Source organism: Mobula hypostoma, chromosome 1 (assembly GCF_963921235.1).
Source record: "Mobula hypostoma chromosome 1, sMobHyp1.1, whole genome shotgun sequence".
NCBI classification, from domain to species: Eukaryota; Metazoa; Chordata; class Chondrichthyes; order Myliobatiformes; family Myliobatidae; genus Mobula; species Mobula hypostoma.
This window is the reverse complement of record NC_086097.1, coordinates 52,297,761-52,312,405: the sequence shown is the minus strand read 5'-3', so window position 1 is coordinate 52,312,405 and position 14,645 is coordinate 52,297,761.

The window sequence follows — 14,645 nt, the reverse complement described above, 5'->3', positions numbered from 1 at the left end:
ACAGAGGACAGTAAAAAACAGAGCATCACCAGGCATTGCAGACAAAGGGCCCAAAGCATTGTTGAGGATCCCTACTACCCATCCCACAATCCCTTTGACCTATTAGCTACAGAAGCATCAGGACTGGGACTGTCAGAGTGGGTAACAGCTTCTTCCCTCAGGCAACATACATCAAAGTTGCTGGTGAACGCAACAGGCCAGGCAGCATCTATAGGAAGAGGCGCAATCGACGTTTCAGGCCGAGACCAATGAATAGCCTGCCACCACTGAGGTCCTGTCACTAGGGCAGCGAGCTATTTACTGTACTGTTTACTTGTGCTGTGCTTTACTACATGCATTTGAATTATATTTTATTAACTTATTTATATTATAAGATTTTAGTTTATGTGCTATGTATGATATATGTTGTGTGTGTGCACTGTGGTCTGGAGGAACTTTGTTTCATTTACTCGTATATATGTACAGCCAGATGACAATAAACTTGAATTTGAACAGTATAGTCATAAAAAATGGAATGGAGAATGAATAAATCACTGCAGAATACCCAGACTCTTACAAAACTACTGTATTTGATCCAATGAAAGCTCTGATGAAGAACATTTACTAGAATGTTAATGTTGGTTGATTCATTGATGTTAATTTAGATAAATGTCAAGTGGAAGTAGTTAGATTTGCTCTTGTTGGAGACAGTCATTCCCTTGGTCTTCAGTGATGTGTATGTTATCTGCCACAAATCAGTCAGTCGCTAGCTGTTGTCTGGGACCTGCTACAGCTTGACGGTGTAACTGACATCACTCGCCGTCATTTGGCTGATGACACAGGCAGCAGGCAGACTAGCAATTAGTCATGTTGGATTCATCCAGAGCGTTGCAAATGTTCTTGAAATCTGATGTAACCTACTGTCAATTTTGTGAGAGGATTTTGGGTCCGGAGACATTTCAGCATCCTTGAATGCTATAATTGTCCAATTTGGGGTTGGTCATGTGTGCATCGACTGATTGTATTGGGAGCTCATTATTACCTACTCAAAGGAATAATTATGGCATTGTATTCTCTAAAACCATGATGGAACAACCTTAAAAGATATGCCTTCTCTCTGTATCAATAATTCCAGAAATGCATTGGTTTGAAACAGGTGGGTGAAGGGAGACTACTGATCTTAGACAAAGCTTTCATAGAAACATAGAAACATAGAAAATAGGTGCAGGAGTAGGCCATTCGGCCCGTCGAGCCTGCACCGCCATTTATTATGATCATGGCTGATCATCCAACTCAGAACCCTGCACCAGCCTTCCCTCCATACCCCCTGATCCCCGTAGCCACAAGGGCCATATCTAACGCCCTCTTAAATATAGCCAATGAACTGGCCTCAACTGTTTCCTGTGGCAGAGAATTCCACAGATTCACCACTCTCTGTGTGAAGAAGTTTTTCCTAATCTCAGTCCTAAAAGGCTTCCCCCTTATCCTCAAACTCTGACCCCTTGTTCTGGACTTCCCCAACATTGGGAACAATCTTCCTGCATCTAGCCTGTCCAATCCCTTTAGGATTTTATACGTTTCAATCAGATCCCCCCTCAATCTTCTAAATTCCAACGAGTACAAGCCTAGTTCATCCAGTCTTTCTTCATATGAAAGTCCTGCCATCCCAGGAATCAATCTGGTGAACCTTTTTTGTACTCCCTCTATGGCAAGGATGTCTTTCCTCAGATTGGGGGACCAAAACTGCACACAATACTCCAGGTGTGGTCTCACCAAGGCCTTGTACAACTGCAGTAGTACCTCCCTGCTCCTGTACTCGAATCCTCTCGCTATAAATGCCAGCATACCATTCGCCTTTTTCACCGCCTGCTGTACCTGCATGCCCACTTTCAATGACTGGTGTATAATGACACCCAGGTCTCGTTGCACCTCCCCTTTTCCTAATCAAAGCATTTCAAAGCATTTCCAAGCATTTCTTCTCAAGCACATGGAATAAACTGGACATCTCAATTGGCTAAAGGATCTCAGGATCTCTAAGAATTATTTTACCCCTAACTATAATCGGAAGTTGTGAGTTTCTTGTGTGAGATTCCCAATCAATATTCACTTGTAAGGTTTTAATTGATGTGAAATTTAGAAGAGAGAATAGTGTGGCAGCATTTGTGCTCTCCACATATCAGCAGGAAGAGAATGTGGGCCATTAGTGAGGAGCTCTGAGCTGGAGGAAGGAGCTTCATCAGAGAGAAAAGGAGAAAAACTGCAACTGTAATCAGCAACACAAGAGATTTAGCAGATGCTGGAAATCTTGAGGAACACATACAAAATGCTAGAGGAACTCAGCAAGTCAAGCAGCATCTATGGAAGGGAATTAACAGTCAATGTTTTGGGCCAAGACCCTTTATCAGTTTTGTTTTGATAAATGAATATCCATTGACTGTTTATTTCCCTTTATAGGTGTTGCCTGACTTGCTGAGTTCCTCTAGCATTTTGTGTGTGTTGCATAGAAAATTCTTGTTCTTGATCTTGGATGGTTTCAAAGTCAAAGTTGAAGTCAAAGTCAATTTATTTTCAAAATAGAATATTTTACTAAAAGCTATTTTGATATTAATTTTCTTGCAGGCATTTACTGGAAAATAAAGATGACAAAAGATTTTTTTAAAACTATAAATATTCAGTTTCTGCAGATATCCATTCTCAAATGCTTAGCTTATCCTTACTCGTGTTATCATCCTACCAACCTCTGTTTGATCCAGCCTTGCCCTACAGGGTATAAGTCAGCTATAGAGCTAGTTGTCCTGGTACTTTGCCAGTCCTGTTACATTGGAGTATATTCAACACCATAAATTAGTGAAGTTTGTGTAGGGAAACATTTTGCATCCAGTGATCACAATGCCATTAGTTACAAAGTAAATATGTGAAAAGATAGGTCTAGTCCAGGGGTTGACATTCTAAATTTTGAGAGTACAAAGCTTGTATGTGCCTCTCAGAATAAAAGGTAAAGATAACAAATGTGAGGAACCTTGGTTTTCATGAGATATTGAAGCACTGGTTAAGAGGAAAAAAGGAGGTGATTGCCAGTATAGGCAAGCAGCAACAAATTAGGAGCTTATTGAGTACAAGAAGTGCAAGAGAACACTTAGAAATTAGGAAGGCTAAAAGAAGGCAAGAAGTTGGTCAAGCAGACAAGGTGAAAGACAATCCTAAGGGATTCTACAGATATGTTAAAAGCAAAAGTTTTGCAAGGAACAAAATTAGTCCTCTGGAGAACCAGGATGGTATTTTGTGTGTTGAACCAAAACAGATAGGGGAGATCATAAATGAGTTCTTTTCATCTGTATTTACTCAGAGATGGACTCAGGGTCTATAGGAGTGAGGCAAAGCAACTTCAACTTTATAGGCCCTGTACAGATTACAGAGGAGGAGGTGTTTACCACCCTGAGACAAATCAGGGTGAATAAATCCCCAGGGCCTGGCAAAGTTTCCCTTGTACCCTACAGTAGGCAAGTACAGAAATTGCTGGGGCCTTAGCAGAGATATTTAAATCTTCCTGAGTGACAGGAGAGGTATCAGAGGAACGGTGGATAGCCAATGTTGTACTGCTGTTTAAAAAACATATATCAGGAAATTATAGGCCAGTGAGTTTGACATCAGTTGTGGGAAAGTTATTGGAAGGTATTCTAAAGGACTGGATATATATGTATTTGGATAGACATAGGTTGATTAACGATAGTCAGCATGGCGCCATGTGTGGTAGGTCATGTCTAACCAAACTTATAAATTTTTTCAAAGAAGTTACCTGGAAAGTGGATAAAGGCAAGACAGTGGATGCTGTCCACATGGACTTTAAAAAGGCACTTGACTAGGACTGACATGGGAGGCTGATCAATAAGGTTCAGTTGCTTGGTGTTCAGGATGAGGTAGTAAATTGACTTTGTGGGAGATGTAAGAGTATGGTAGCAGAGGGTTTCCTCTCTGACTGGCGGCCTGTGACTAGTGGTGTGCTGCAGGGATCAGTCCTGGGTCCTTTGTTGTTTGTTATCTAAATCAATGTTCCAGATGATAATATGGTTAATTGGATCAGTAAATTTGCAGATGACACCAAGATTGGGGGTATAGTGGTCAGTGAGAAAGGCAGTCATAGTTTGCAGAGAGATCTGCATCAGCTGGAAAAATGGGCTGAAAATGGCAGATGGAATTTGGTTAGATATGCAGCTACCAATGAATACAAAATAGTCCCTGTCCTGTAAATATGATTTAAACTACCTTGGGCTTATACCGGAAACTCCCACACAGTTTTCCAGTCTGTCAAGTAATATGCTGTGGTCAACTGTGTCAAAAGCAGCACCAAGATCCAGTAATACCAAAACTGAAATGTTATCGTCATCATGGTTTAAGTGAATGCCATTTAAAACCTTGACCAGAACAGTCTCAGTGCTATGGGGTTGTCAAAATCCAGACTGGAAAACATCCATACAGTGGCTTAGTGCCAAAAAGCTATTAAATTGCTGATCAGCAAGTTTTTCATGATTTTACTTAAGCATGGTAAGTTTGAAATAGGCCTGGAGTTATTAGTTACTGAGACATCTAGATTGTTCTTTTTTAAAAGAGGCTCAATAACTGGAGTTTTCGGGGATTTTGAGAAGCAGCTAATGGAAGAAAAGAGTTGACTATTTGCAGAATGTCTGGCGCCATGCAACTAGAAACATTTTTAAAAAGGTTGTAGGTAAAATGTCAGGGGAACAGGAGGAGGATCTCAAGTGTAGCACAATTTCTTCTAAAGTTTTAAGGTCAGTAAGTTTGAATTGTGTCATCTTAACTGAATTAGTTCTAAGTGAGTGAAAGGGTGACGCTGACTTCTGACCTGATGCAGAGACACTGACAGCATGTCTAATCTTCTGAACTTTGTCAGTAAAAAAGAATGCAAGGTCATTACATGACTTGGCAGATAGAAGTTCAGATGCTACTGATATAGGAGGATGTGTGAGCCTATCAACTGTAGCAAATAAGACCAGTGTGAGGTTTTGCACTTCGGTAGGACCAACCAGGGTAGGCCTTACACAGTGGATGATAGAGCAGTGAGGAGTGCGGTAGAACAAAGGGATCTGGGAATACAGGTCCATAATTCATTAAAAATGGTGTCACAGGTAGATAGGGTCGTAAAGAAAGCTTTTGGCACATTGGCCTTCATAAATCAATGTATTGAATACGGAAGATGGGATGTTATGTTGAAGTCATATAAGGTGTTGGTGAGGCCTAATTTGGAGCATTGTGTGCAGTTTTGATCACCTACTACAAGAAGGAGTTAAACAAGGTTGAAAGAGTACAGACAAGATTTACAAAGTTGTTGCCGAGTCCAGAGGACTTGAGTTATAAGGAAAGATTGAATAGGTTAGGACTGTCTTCTTTAGAATGTAGAAAATTGAGGGGAGATTTGATAGGTATACAAAATTATGAGGGGTATAGATTGGGTAAATGAAAGTGAGCTTTTTCCACTGAGGTTGGGTGGTTCTAGAACCAGTGGTCATGGGCTAAGGGGGAAAGGTGAGATGTTTAAGGGTAACATGAGGGGAAACTTCTTCATTCAGGGGGCCATGAGAGTGTGGAATGAACTGCCAGCACAAGTGGTGCATGCGAGCTCAATTTCAATGTTCAAGAGATGTTTGGATAGTAGGGGTTTGGAGGGCTATGGTCCTGGTGCAGATCAATGGGAATAGGCAGTCTAAATGGTTTCAGCATGGACTAGATGAGCCAAAGAGCCTGTTTCTGTATTGTACTTTCTGTGGCTCTAAATACCCACAAAGTGCAGGTTATACAGTGGACCAGTTCTCTCATCATTTTGCAATTATATGTAAAATATTCTAGTTTGCAAGCAGTTTAAAAAAGTCATGTTAGTGTTTGTTGTTCAGTTAAATAACATAATTTTAAACACTCACTTGTAATTTATAAAGTATTGAAAGGACCCCCCCCCCCGTTCAAAATTCTGACTGTGACCAATTTCTTGTTGGTATTTTAATGAAGAAGCAATTTATATCACCAGAAGCCTTATATTTTACAGACCTTCTGGCATCACACTTAGTTGTTGACAACTCTCCCTCCTAGTTTCTTTGTGCACAAGCTCATAGAGCTGAGTAATTGGTAGCTCAACACTGTACAAGTTTGGGACCCCATTAAATTCCCCTTGGTCACCTTCTATTTATCAAAGAACTTGAGTCAAGATATTATTTGCCCCACCCACTAATCATATTCTGAACCCCCATTTGCCCATCCTAATTCCGTCAATAGAGGTTTTAGTCATCGGCCTGCTCCCATCGCTGCCTGAGGCAGGTGTGACATCTGTTCCTCTGTGACACATCACCTACCACCCCACAAGGCTCCTCATCCGGAGCACAATTCTCCGTAACTTCTGTCCTCTCCAACAGAACCCCAACAGCAAGCACATTTTTCCCTCCCACCCACAGTCCACTTTGCGCAGGAATCGGTCCCCATGCGACTCCCTTGTCCACACCTCCCTCCCCACTGATCTTCCTCCTGGCACTTACCCTTGCAAGCAGAAGTGGCACACCTACCCCTACACCTCGTCCCTTACTATCATTCAGGACCCCAAAGACACTTCACCTGTGAGACTACTGGGGGCAGCTATTGTGTTAGGTGCTTCCTGGTGTGGCCTCCTGTATGTCGCCGAGACCCGACATAGATGGGGAGACCGCTTCGGCGAGCACCTTTGTTCTACCCACAAGAAAAAGTGGCATTTCCCGGTGGCTACCCCATTTCAGTTCTAATTCCCATTCCCATTCCGACATGTCGGTCCTCTACTGACGCGATGAGGCCACACTCAGGTTGGAGGAGCAACACCTTATATTCCATCTGGGTAGGTGATGGCGTGAACATCGATTTCTCAAACTTCTGGTAATGCCCCCCTTCCACCATTTCTTGATTCCCTTTTCCTTCTCTCACCTCATCTCCTTACCTGCCCACCACCTTCATCTGGTGCTCCACCCCTTCCCTTTCTCCCATGGCCTTCTGTGTTCTCCTATCAGATTCCCCCTTCTCCAGCCCTTTATTTTTTTCACAAATTGACTTCCCAGCTCTTTACTTCATCCCCATCCCCTCCCGACTTCAACTTATTACCTACCACCTTGTACTTCTTCCTCCCTCCACTCACCTTCTTACTCTGACTTCTCCCATTCCTTCCTGTTTCTGATGAAGGGTCTCAGCCCAAAATGTCGACTGTTTACTCTTTTCCATAGATGCTGCCTGGACTGCTGAGTTCCTCCTGCATTTTGTGTGTGTTAGTAGTGACGTATGTCATTTTTTATGTCATTTATTCATGTCATTCAACATAAGACCATAAGATATAGGAGCAGAATTATGCCATTTGGCCCATCGAGTCTGGTCTGCCATTTCATCATGGTTGATCCAATTTTCCTCTCAGCTCCAATCTGTCTTCTCCCCATATCCCCATATAAAGAGTCAAAGGGAAGTGAGAGTTGATATTGGACCACTGGAAAATGATGCTGGTGAGATAGCATTGGGGCCAAAGAAATGCCAGATGAAATTAATGGGTACTTTGCATCTGTCTTCACTGTGGAAGACACTAGCAGTGTGCCAGAGGTCTGTGAGTGTCAGGGAGCAGAAGTGAGTGTCATTGCTATTACAAAGGAAAAAGTGCTAGGCAACTTCAAAGATCTTAAGGTGGGTAAGGCACATGGACCAGACGGACAACATCCCAGAGTCCTGCGAGAGGTTGCTGAAGAGATAAAGGATGCATTGGTCACACTCTTTCAAGCATCACTTGACTGTGGCATGGTCCCAGAAGACTGGAAGATGAAAATGTCACTCCACTCTTTAAGAAGGGAGGAGGCAAAAGATAGGAAATTATAGGCCAATTAGCCTAACCTCAGTGGTTGAGAAAGTGTTGGAGTCTATTATTAAGGATGAGGTTTCAAGGTAACTGTAGACTAATGATAAAATAAGTCAAAGTCAGCATGATTCCTATGAAAGGAAATCTTGCCTGACAAATCTGTTAGAGTTCTTCGAGGAAGTAACAAGCAGGGTGGATGAAGGAGAGGCAGTGGATATCACTTACTTGGATTTTCAGAAGGCATTTGATAATGTGCCACACATGAGGCTGCTAAACAAGATAAAATCCTATAGCGTTACAGGAAAGATACTGGCAAGGAAAGAGGAATGGCCAACAGGCAGAAGGCAGCAAGTGAGAATAAAAGGAGCCTTTTCTTGTTGGCCTCTCTCTGAATCATTTTCGTGAACCTCCTTTGAACCCTCTCTAGTTTCAGCACATTCTTTCTAAGATAAGGGGCCCAAAACTCCTCACAATACTTCAACTGAGGCCTCATTAGCACTTTATAAAGTCTCAACATTACATCTTTGTTTTTATATTGTAGTCCTCTTGAAATGAATCCTAATATTGCATTTGCCTTCCTCAACACAGACCCAACCTGAAAATTAATCTTTAGCAAATCCTGCACAAGGACTCCCAAGTCCCTTTACACCTCAGTTTTTTGTATTTTCTCACCATTTAGAATATAGTCAACCGTTTCATTTCTTCTACCAAAAGCATGACCATACACTTCCTGACACTGTATTCTATCTGCCATTTTTTTGCCCATTCTCTTAATCTGTCTAAGTTCTTATGTAGCCTCTCTACTTCCTCAAAACTACCTGTACCTCCAGGTGTCTTCATATCTTTGCCTCCAGCCAATCAGCCACCTCTTTATCCAGGCCAGAATCTTTCCTGTATACCGTGGGCTCGTAGCTTGTTAAGCAGCCTCATGTGTGGCACCTTATCAAAGGCCTTCACAACATCAACCGATTGTCCTTTGTTTATCCTGCTTGTTATTTCTTCAAAGAATTCCAACAAATTTGTCAGACAGGATTTTCTCTTGAGGAAATCATGCTGACTATGGCCTATTTTATCACGTGTCTCCAAGTACCTTGGGACCTCATCCTTAATAATCGACTCCAACACCTTCCCAACCATTGAGATCAGACTAATTGGCTTATAGTTTCCTTTTTACTGTCTCTCTCCCCTCAATTTTTCAGTCTTCCAGAACCATTCCAGATTCTAGTGATTTATGAAAGATCATTGCTAATGGCTCCACGATCTCTTCAGCCATTTCTTTCAGAACCCTGAGGAGTACACCAACTGGTCGAGGTGACTTATCTACCTTCAGACCTTTCCGTTTCCCAAGAACCTTCACACACCTTATGATAACCTGGTTATCATAACTTCACACACTTTCTGACCGCTGACACCTGGAACTTCAGCAGGACTGCGGTCTCGGCCCGAAACTTGGACTGTACTTTTTTCCATAGATGCTGCCTGGCCTGCTGAGTTCCTCCAGCATTCTGTGAATGTTGCTTGGATTTCCAGCATCTGCAGATTTTCTTTTGTTTGTGATTTGATTACTTTCTTATTGACTGTTTCAGTTGCCTTCTGTTGGTTTTTAAAAGCCTCCCAACCCTCTAACTTTCCATTAATTTTTGCTCTATTATATGCCCTCTCTTTGGTTTTTCTGTTGGCTTTGACTTCTTTTGTTAGCCAGGTTGTGTCACCCTTCCTTCAGAATACTTCTTCCTCTTAGGGATGTATATATCCTGTGCTTTCCAAGTTGTTTCCTGAAATTCCAGCCAGTGCTGCTCTGCCATCACCCCTGCCAGTGTTTTATTCCAAACAATTCTGGCCAGCTCCTCTCTCATGCTGCTGTAATTCCTTTTACTCCATTGTTATACTGTAACGTCACACTCAGATATGTACAGTTAGGACAAGGTGCAGGGTGTGACATGGGCTTGCAAACTACTGAAACTATTAATACTGAACGGCCCTGCCTTGTAAAAATCATTCTGCAGAAGGAACTCAGCAGGTCAGGCAGCATCTCTGGAACAAAGAGATGCTTCTTGTTGAGTCCTTGCTGAGAACATAGAGGGATGATAGTCATTATAAAGAGGTGAGAGAGAGAGAGGTGTGAGAGCTGGAAGGTGATAGGTGAACCAGGTGAGGTGAGGGATGATGAGCAAATGGAGGATGATGTCAGGGGTGGAAGGATTGGAGCTCAGAGACAGTGGATAGTGGATGGTAGGTGGAAACAGATTTAAAAAAAAGGGCAGATGGAGCCAATTGGGGGGGAAGGGGAGGTGGTAAAGACAGAGGCCGAAAGATGATAGGTGGAACCAGACTGGGAGGGATGATGGGCAGATGGAACCAGCTGTGAGGGAGAATGGGATGGTTCGGCTGAGAAAGAAGAAACCTGTGGGTGATGGGCAGATGTAAAAGGAAGAAGTGAAGAAAAGGAGAGAGACCCTAGGTGTAGGGAAGGAAAAGATGGGTGCAGCACACAGAAATGCTGGAGGAACTTAGCAAGTCAGGCAGCATCAGTGGAGGGGAAATTTTCAACTCTCAGCCGAAAAAATCAGCTGTTTATTCCCCTCCATAGATGTTGCATTGAGTTAATTAGTGTTGCATTGTGGTGGTATTTAACTCCCTTCCTCTCTTTTTAGTTTTGTTGAGACTTGACCAATAGCAGAGTACCATCAGTGCTCTCTGCTTACCGATGTCCTGATTCCGGGAAAGATGACTGATGCTGTTAAGGAATGGTATTTATTTAATAGTAAGCTACTACTGCTGAGCCATTGTATCAGCATTAGCTTTAGTTTGAAAGTTTGGCTAATGGCCTAGTGTTTATTATTTTTCCTTTATTTCAACACAGTTCCTATTAAAAGTCACTGAACTGTTAATCTGCTTCAGTATCTTTCTCTTGGCACTTGGCCCATAAGTACACATCCCTGTCAGCAAGTCTTGACCAAAAAATTCGCCTGAACTGCCACTGATGCTTGGTCTTCCCTGGTTAGCTCGACACAACCCACAGATTGATTGGTCCTAAAGGTGCTCCGAGGGTGGGGACTATGCTGGAAAATGTCTGGCATGGTCCCCACTATGGGAGCCCCTTTAGGAAGATGGAAGACCCTGACTGCCAGCTCAAGCCCTTGTCTGTGAATCTCCTCTGGCATCAGCTGCCAGTGTGGACCTGTCCGGCATGCTGGCTGAATGTGCTGACACCCTTGAGGTCTTCAGTAAAAAGAAGGCCATCTCTTTGCCTCCACACTGGACATACGACTGCACCATTAACCTCTTACCTGGTAAAGCCCACTCTGGGGCTGGCTCTTTTCTCTCCCTTGTCGTGAAATTCTGGACATGGAAGAGTACATATAGAAGGCATTGGCCATAGGATTTATGTGACTGTCAACCTCGCCAGCAGGGGCGGGCTTCCATTTTGTGATCCAGTCTGATGGCGAGCTCCATTCCTGCATTGATTATTGGCCCCTCAACAAAATCACAGAGAAAAACTGCAACCCTGTTCCTGCTTTTCCGGCTCCGGTCAACAGTGTGCTCCGGGACATGTTGAATCAGTTTGTGTTCAAGTGTGAGCTCCACAAAGAGCAGGTGTTGTTTTTGACCAATATCTTCACCCCTTCCAGTATTTAATGTAAAGTTCAGACAGTGACAGAGTGGCCTAAACCATCTGTGGTCAAACATGTGCAGTGCTTCATGGGGTTTACAAACTTCAATCACAGCTTCATCAGAAACTTCAGCTCCATCGCAGCCCCCATGAAGGCACTCACCAAGAAGACCTCTGCAGGATTCATTTGGACAAGTGAAGCAGACCGAGCTTTCTTGGAGCTAAAGTGATGATTCACCATTGCCCTGGTGCTACAATACTGAGACCCATCCTGTTCATTCATCATTGAACTGTTCCCATAACTTACGGACTCACTTTCAAGGACTCTTCATCTCATGTTCTCGATATTTATTTATTATATTGTTATTACTTATTTTTCTTTCTTTTTGTATTTACGCAGTTGGTTATCTTGCACATTAATTGCATGACTGTCCTGTTGGGTATGGTCTTTCATTGATTCTATTGTGTTTCTTGTATTTACTGTGAATGCCTGCAAGGAAGTGAATCTTAAGGTTGAATATTTTTACTTATTGATTTATCTAGAGATATAGCATAGAATATGTCCTTCTGGCCCTTCAAGCTGCAACGCCCAGCAACACCAATTTAATGCTAACCTTGTCACAGAGAAACTTACAATGAAAAATTTACCTACCCGGTACGCCTTTGGACTGTGGGAGGAAATCAGAGGACCTGGGGAAAAAAAACTTGCATTCCATAGGGAGGACATATAGAGACTCCTTATAGAGAACGCTGGGATTGAACTTCAAACTCTAAGTTGTAATAGCCTTCTACTAACCGCCATGCTACCGTGGCACCCCAATTTTCCCCCTTCCCTTCCCTCTTCTTTCATTCCCGACCCTGGTTCCGATCTTACCTCTTCTCTTCTCCTCACCTGCTTATCACCCCACAATTTGCCGACTGTGCCGTCGGTCCCACTGGCTCCTCTCTCAAACCTGGAACATCTGGACAGCAAAGGTGCATACAACAAGATGCTCTTTATCGACTGCAGCTCAGCATTCAATACCATCATCTCCTCAAAACTAATCAATAAGCTTCAAGATCTTGGCTTCAATAATTCCTTGTGCAAATGGATCCTCGATTTGCAGCCCCCAGTCAGTTCAGATTGGCAACAAAATCTCCTCCACAATCTCCACCAGTACAGGTGCACCATAAGGTTGTGTCCATAGCCCCCTGCTCTACTCACCTTACACTTACGACTGTGTGGCTAAGCACAGCTCCAATGCCATATTCAAGTTTGCTGATCAAACTGCTGTCTTAAGCCGAATCAAAGGTCGTGACAAATCAGCATACAGGAGGGAGATTGAAAATCCAGCTGGGTTGTGCCATGACAACCTTTTACTCAGTGTCTGCAAGACCAAGTAGTTGATTATTGACGCCAACACGAGGACATCTGCAGATGCTGGAATTTCAAGCAACACACATAAAAGTCGCTGGTGAACGCAGCAGGCCAGGCAGCATCTCTAGGAAGAGGTACAGTCGACATTTTGGGCCAAGACCCTTCGTCAGGACTTAACTGAAAGGAGAGCTAGTAAGAGATTTGAAAGTGGGAGGGGGAGGGGGAGATCCAAAATGATGGGAGAAGACAGGAGGGGGAGGGATGGAGCTAAGAGCTGGACAGGTGATTGGCAAAAGGGATATGAAAGGATCATGGGACGGGAGACCTAGGGAGAAAGAAAGGGGGGGGGAAAGACCAGAGGATGGGCAAGGAGTATAGTGAGAGGGACAGAGGGAGAAAAAGAGAGAGAGAAACAATATATAATAATAATTATAATAAATAAATAACGGATACCTACGCTCTGTCCGCCAGAGAAAGCAGGATCTCCCAGTGGCCACATATTTTAATTCCACGTCCCATTCCCATTCTAATATGTCTATCCACGGCCTCCTCTACTGTCAAGATGAAGCCACACTCAGGTTGGAGGAGCAACGTCTGGGTAGCCTCCAACCTGATGGCATGAACATTGACTTCTCAAACTTCCGCTAATGACCCTCCTCCCCCTCGTACCCCATCCGTTATTTATTTATATATATATTCTCTCTCTCTCCTTTTTCTCCCTCTGTCCTTCTCACTATACCCCTTGCCCATCCTCTGGGCTTCCCCCCCCTTTCTTTCTCCCTGGGCCTCCTGTCCCATAATCCTCTTATATCCCTTTTGCCAATCAACTGTCGAGCTCTTGACTCCATCTCTCCCCCTCCTGTCTTCTCCTCTCATTTTCGATCTCCCCCTCCCCCTCCCACTTTCAAATCTCTCACTAACTCTTCCTTCAGTTAGTCCTGACGAACGGTCTCGGCCTGAAACGTCGACTGTACCTCTTCCTAGAGATGCTGCCTGGCCTGCTGCGTTCACCAGCAACTTTTATGTGTGTCACTTGATTATTGACTTCAGGAGGAGGAAACCAGATGTCCCGAGGTCCCTGAGGCAGTCATCACTGGAGGATTAGAGGTGGAGAGGGTCAGCAACTTTGTCTTTTGCATACCGGTTGAACACCTAAGTTGGTGCTGTCTTTCATTGATTCTGTTATGGTTATTATTCTCCTATGGATTCGTTGAGTATGCCCACAAGAAAATGAATTTCAATGTTGTATGTGGTGATATATATGTACTTTGATAATAGATTTACTTTGAACATTGAATTTTGGTGTCCCTCATCCTCCCCTTTCTTTCATGGTCTCATTTCCCCTCCTCTCAGATTTCTTTTTCCTCATCCCTTTTCCTTTTTCAACCATCACTTCCCAGGCACTCACTTCACTCCCCGTTCTCACACACCTGGCTTCACCCATCACCTTCTAGCTTTTACTCTTTCCTTTCTCCCCTCATTATTCTGGCTTCTTCTCCCTTCCTGTCAAGCCCCGACGAGGGGCCTCAGCCCAAACTGTCAGCTGTTGCATCCAGACACATCATCCTTTGTCAATTCTGCCAACTGCCACAGGGTCCAACCACCAGTCACAGCATCCACTCACCATCCCTTTCCACCTTCTGTAGGGACCACTCTCCCTGTGTCTCCCTGGTCTGCTTGGCCCTCCCACATACACACCCCTCCCTGACCTCTGACCCTTTTGCCTGCAATTGCAGGAGGTGCAACAGATTTCCCTGCACACATCCACCTCCTCCTCTCCATCTTGGTTCCATCCACTATCAGCCACGTACTTCACAGATCAGATCCCTTCACCC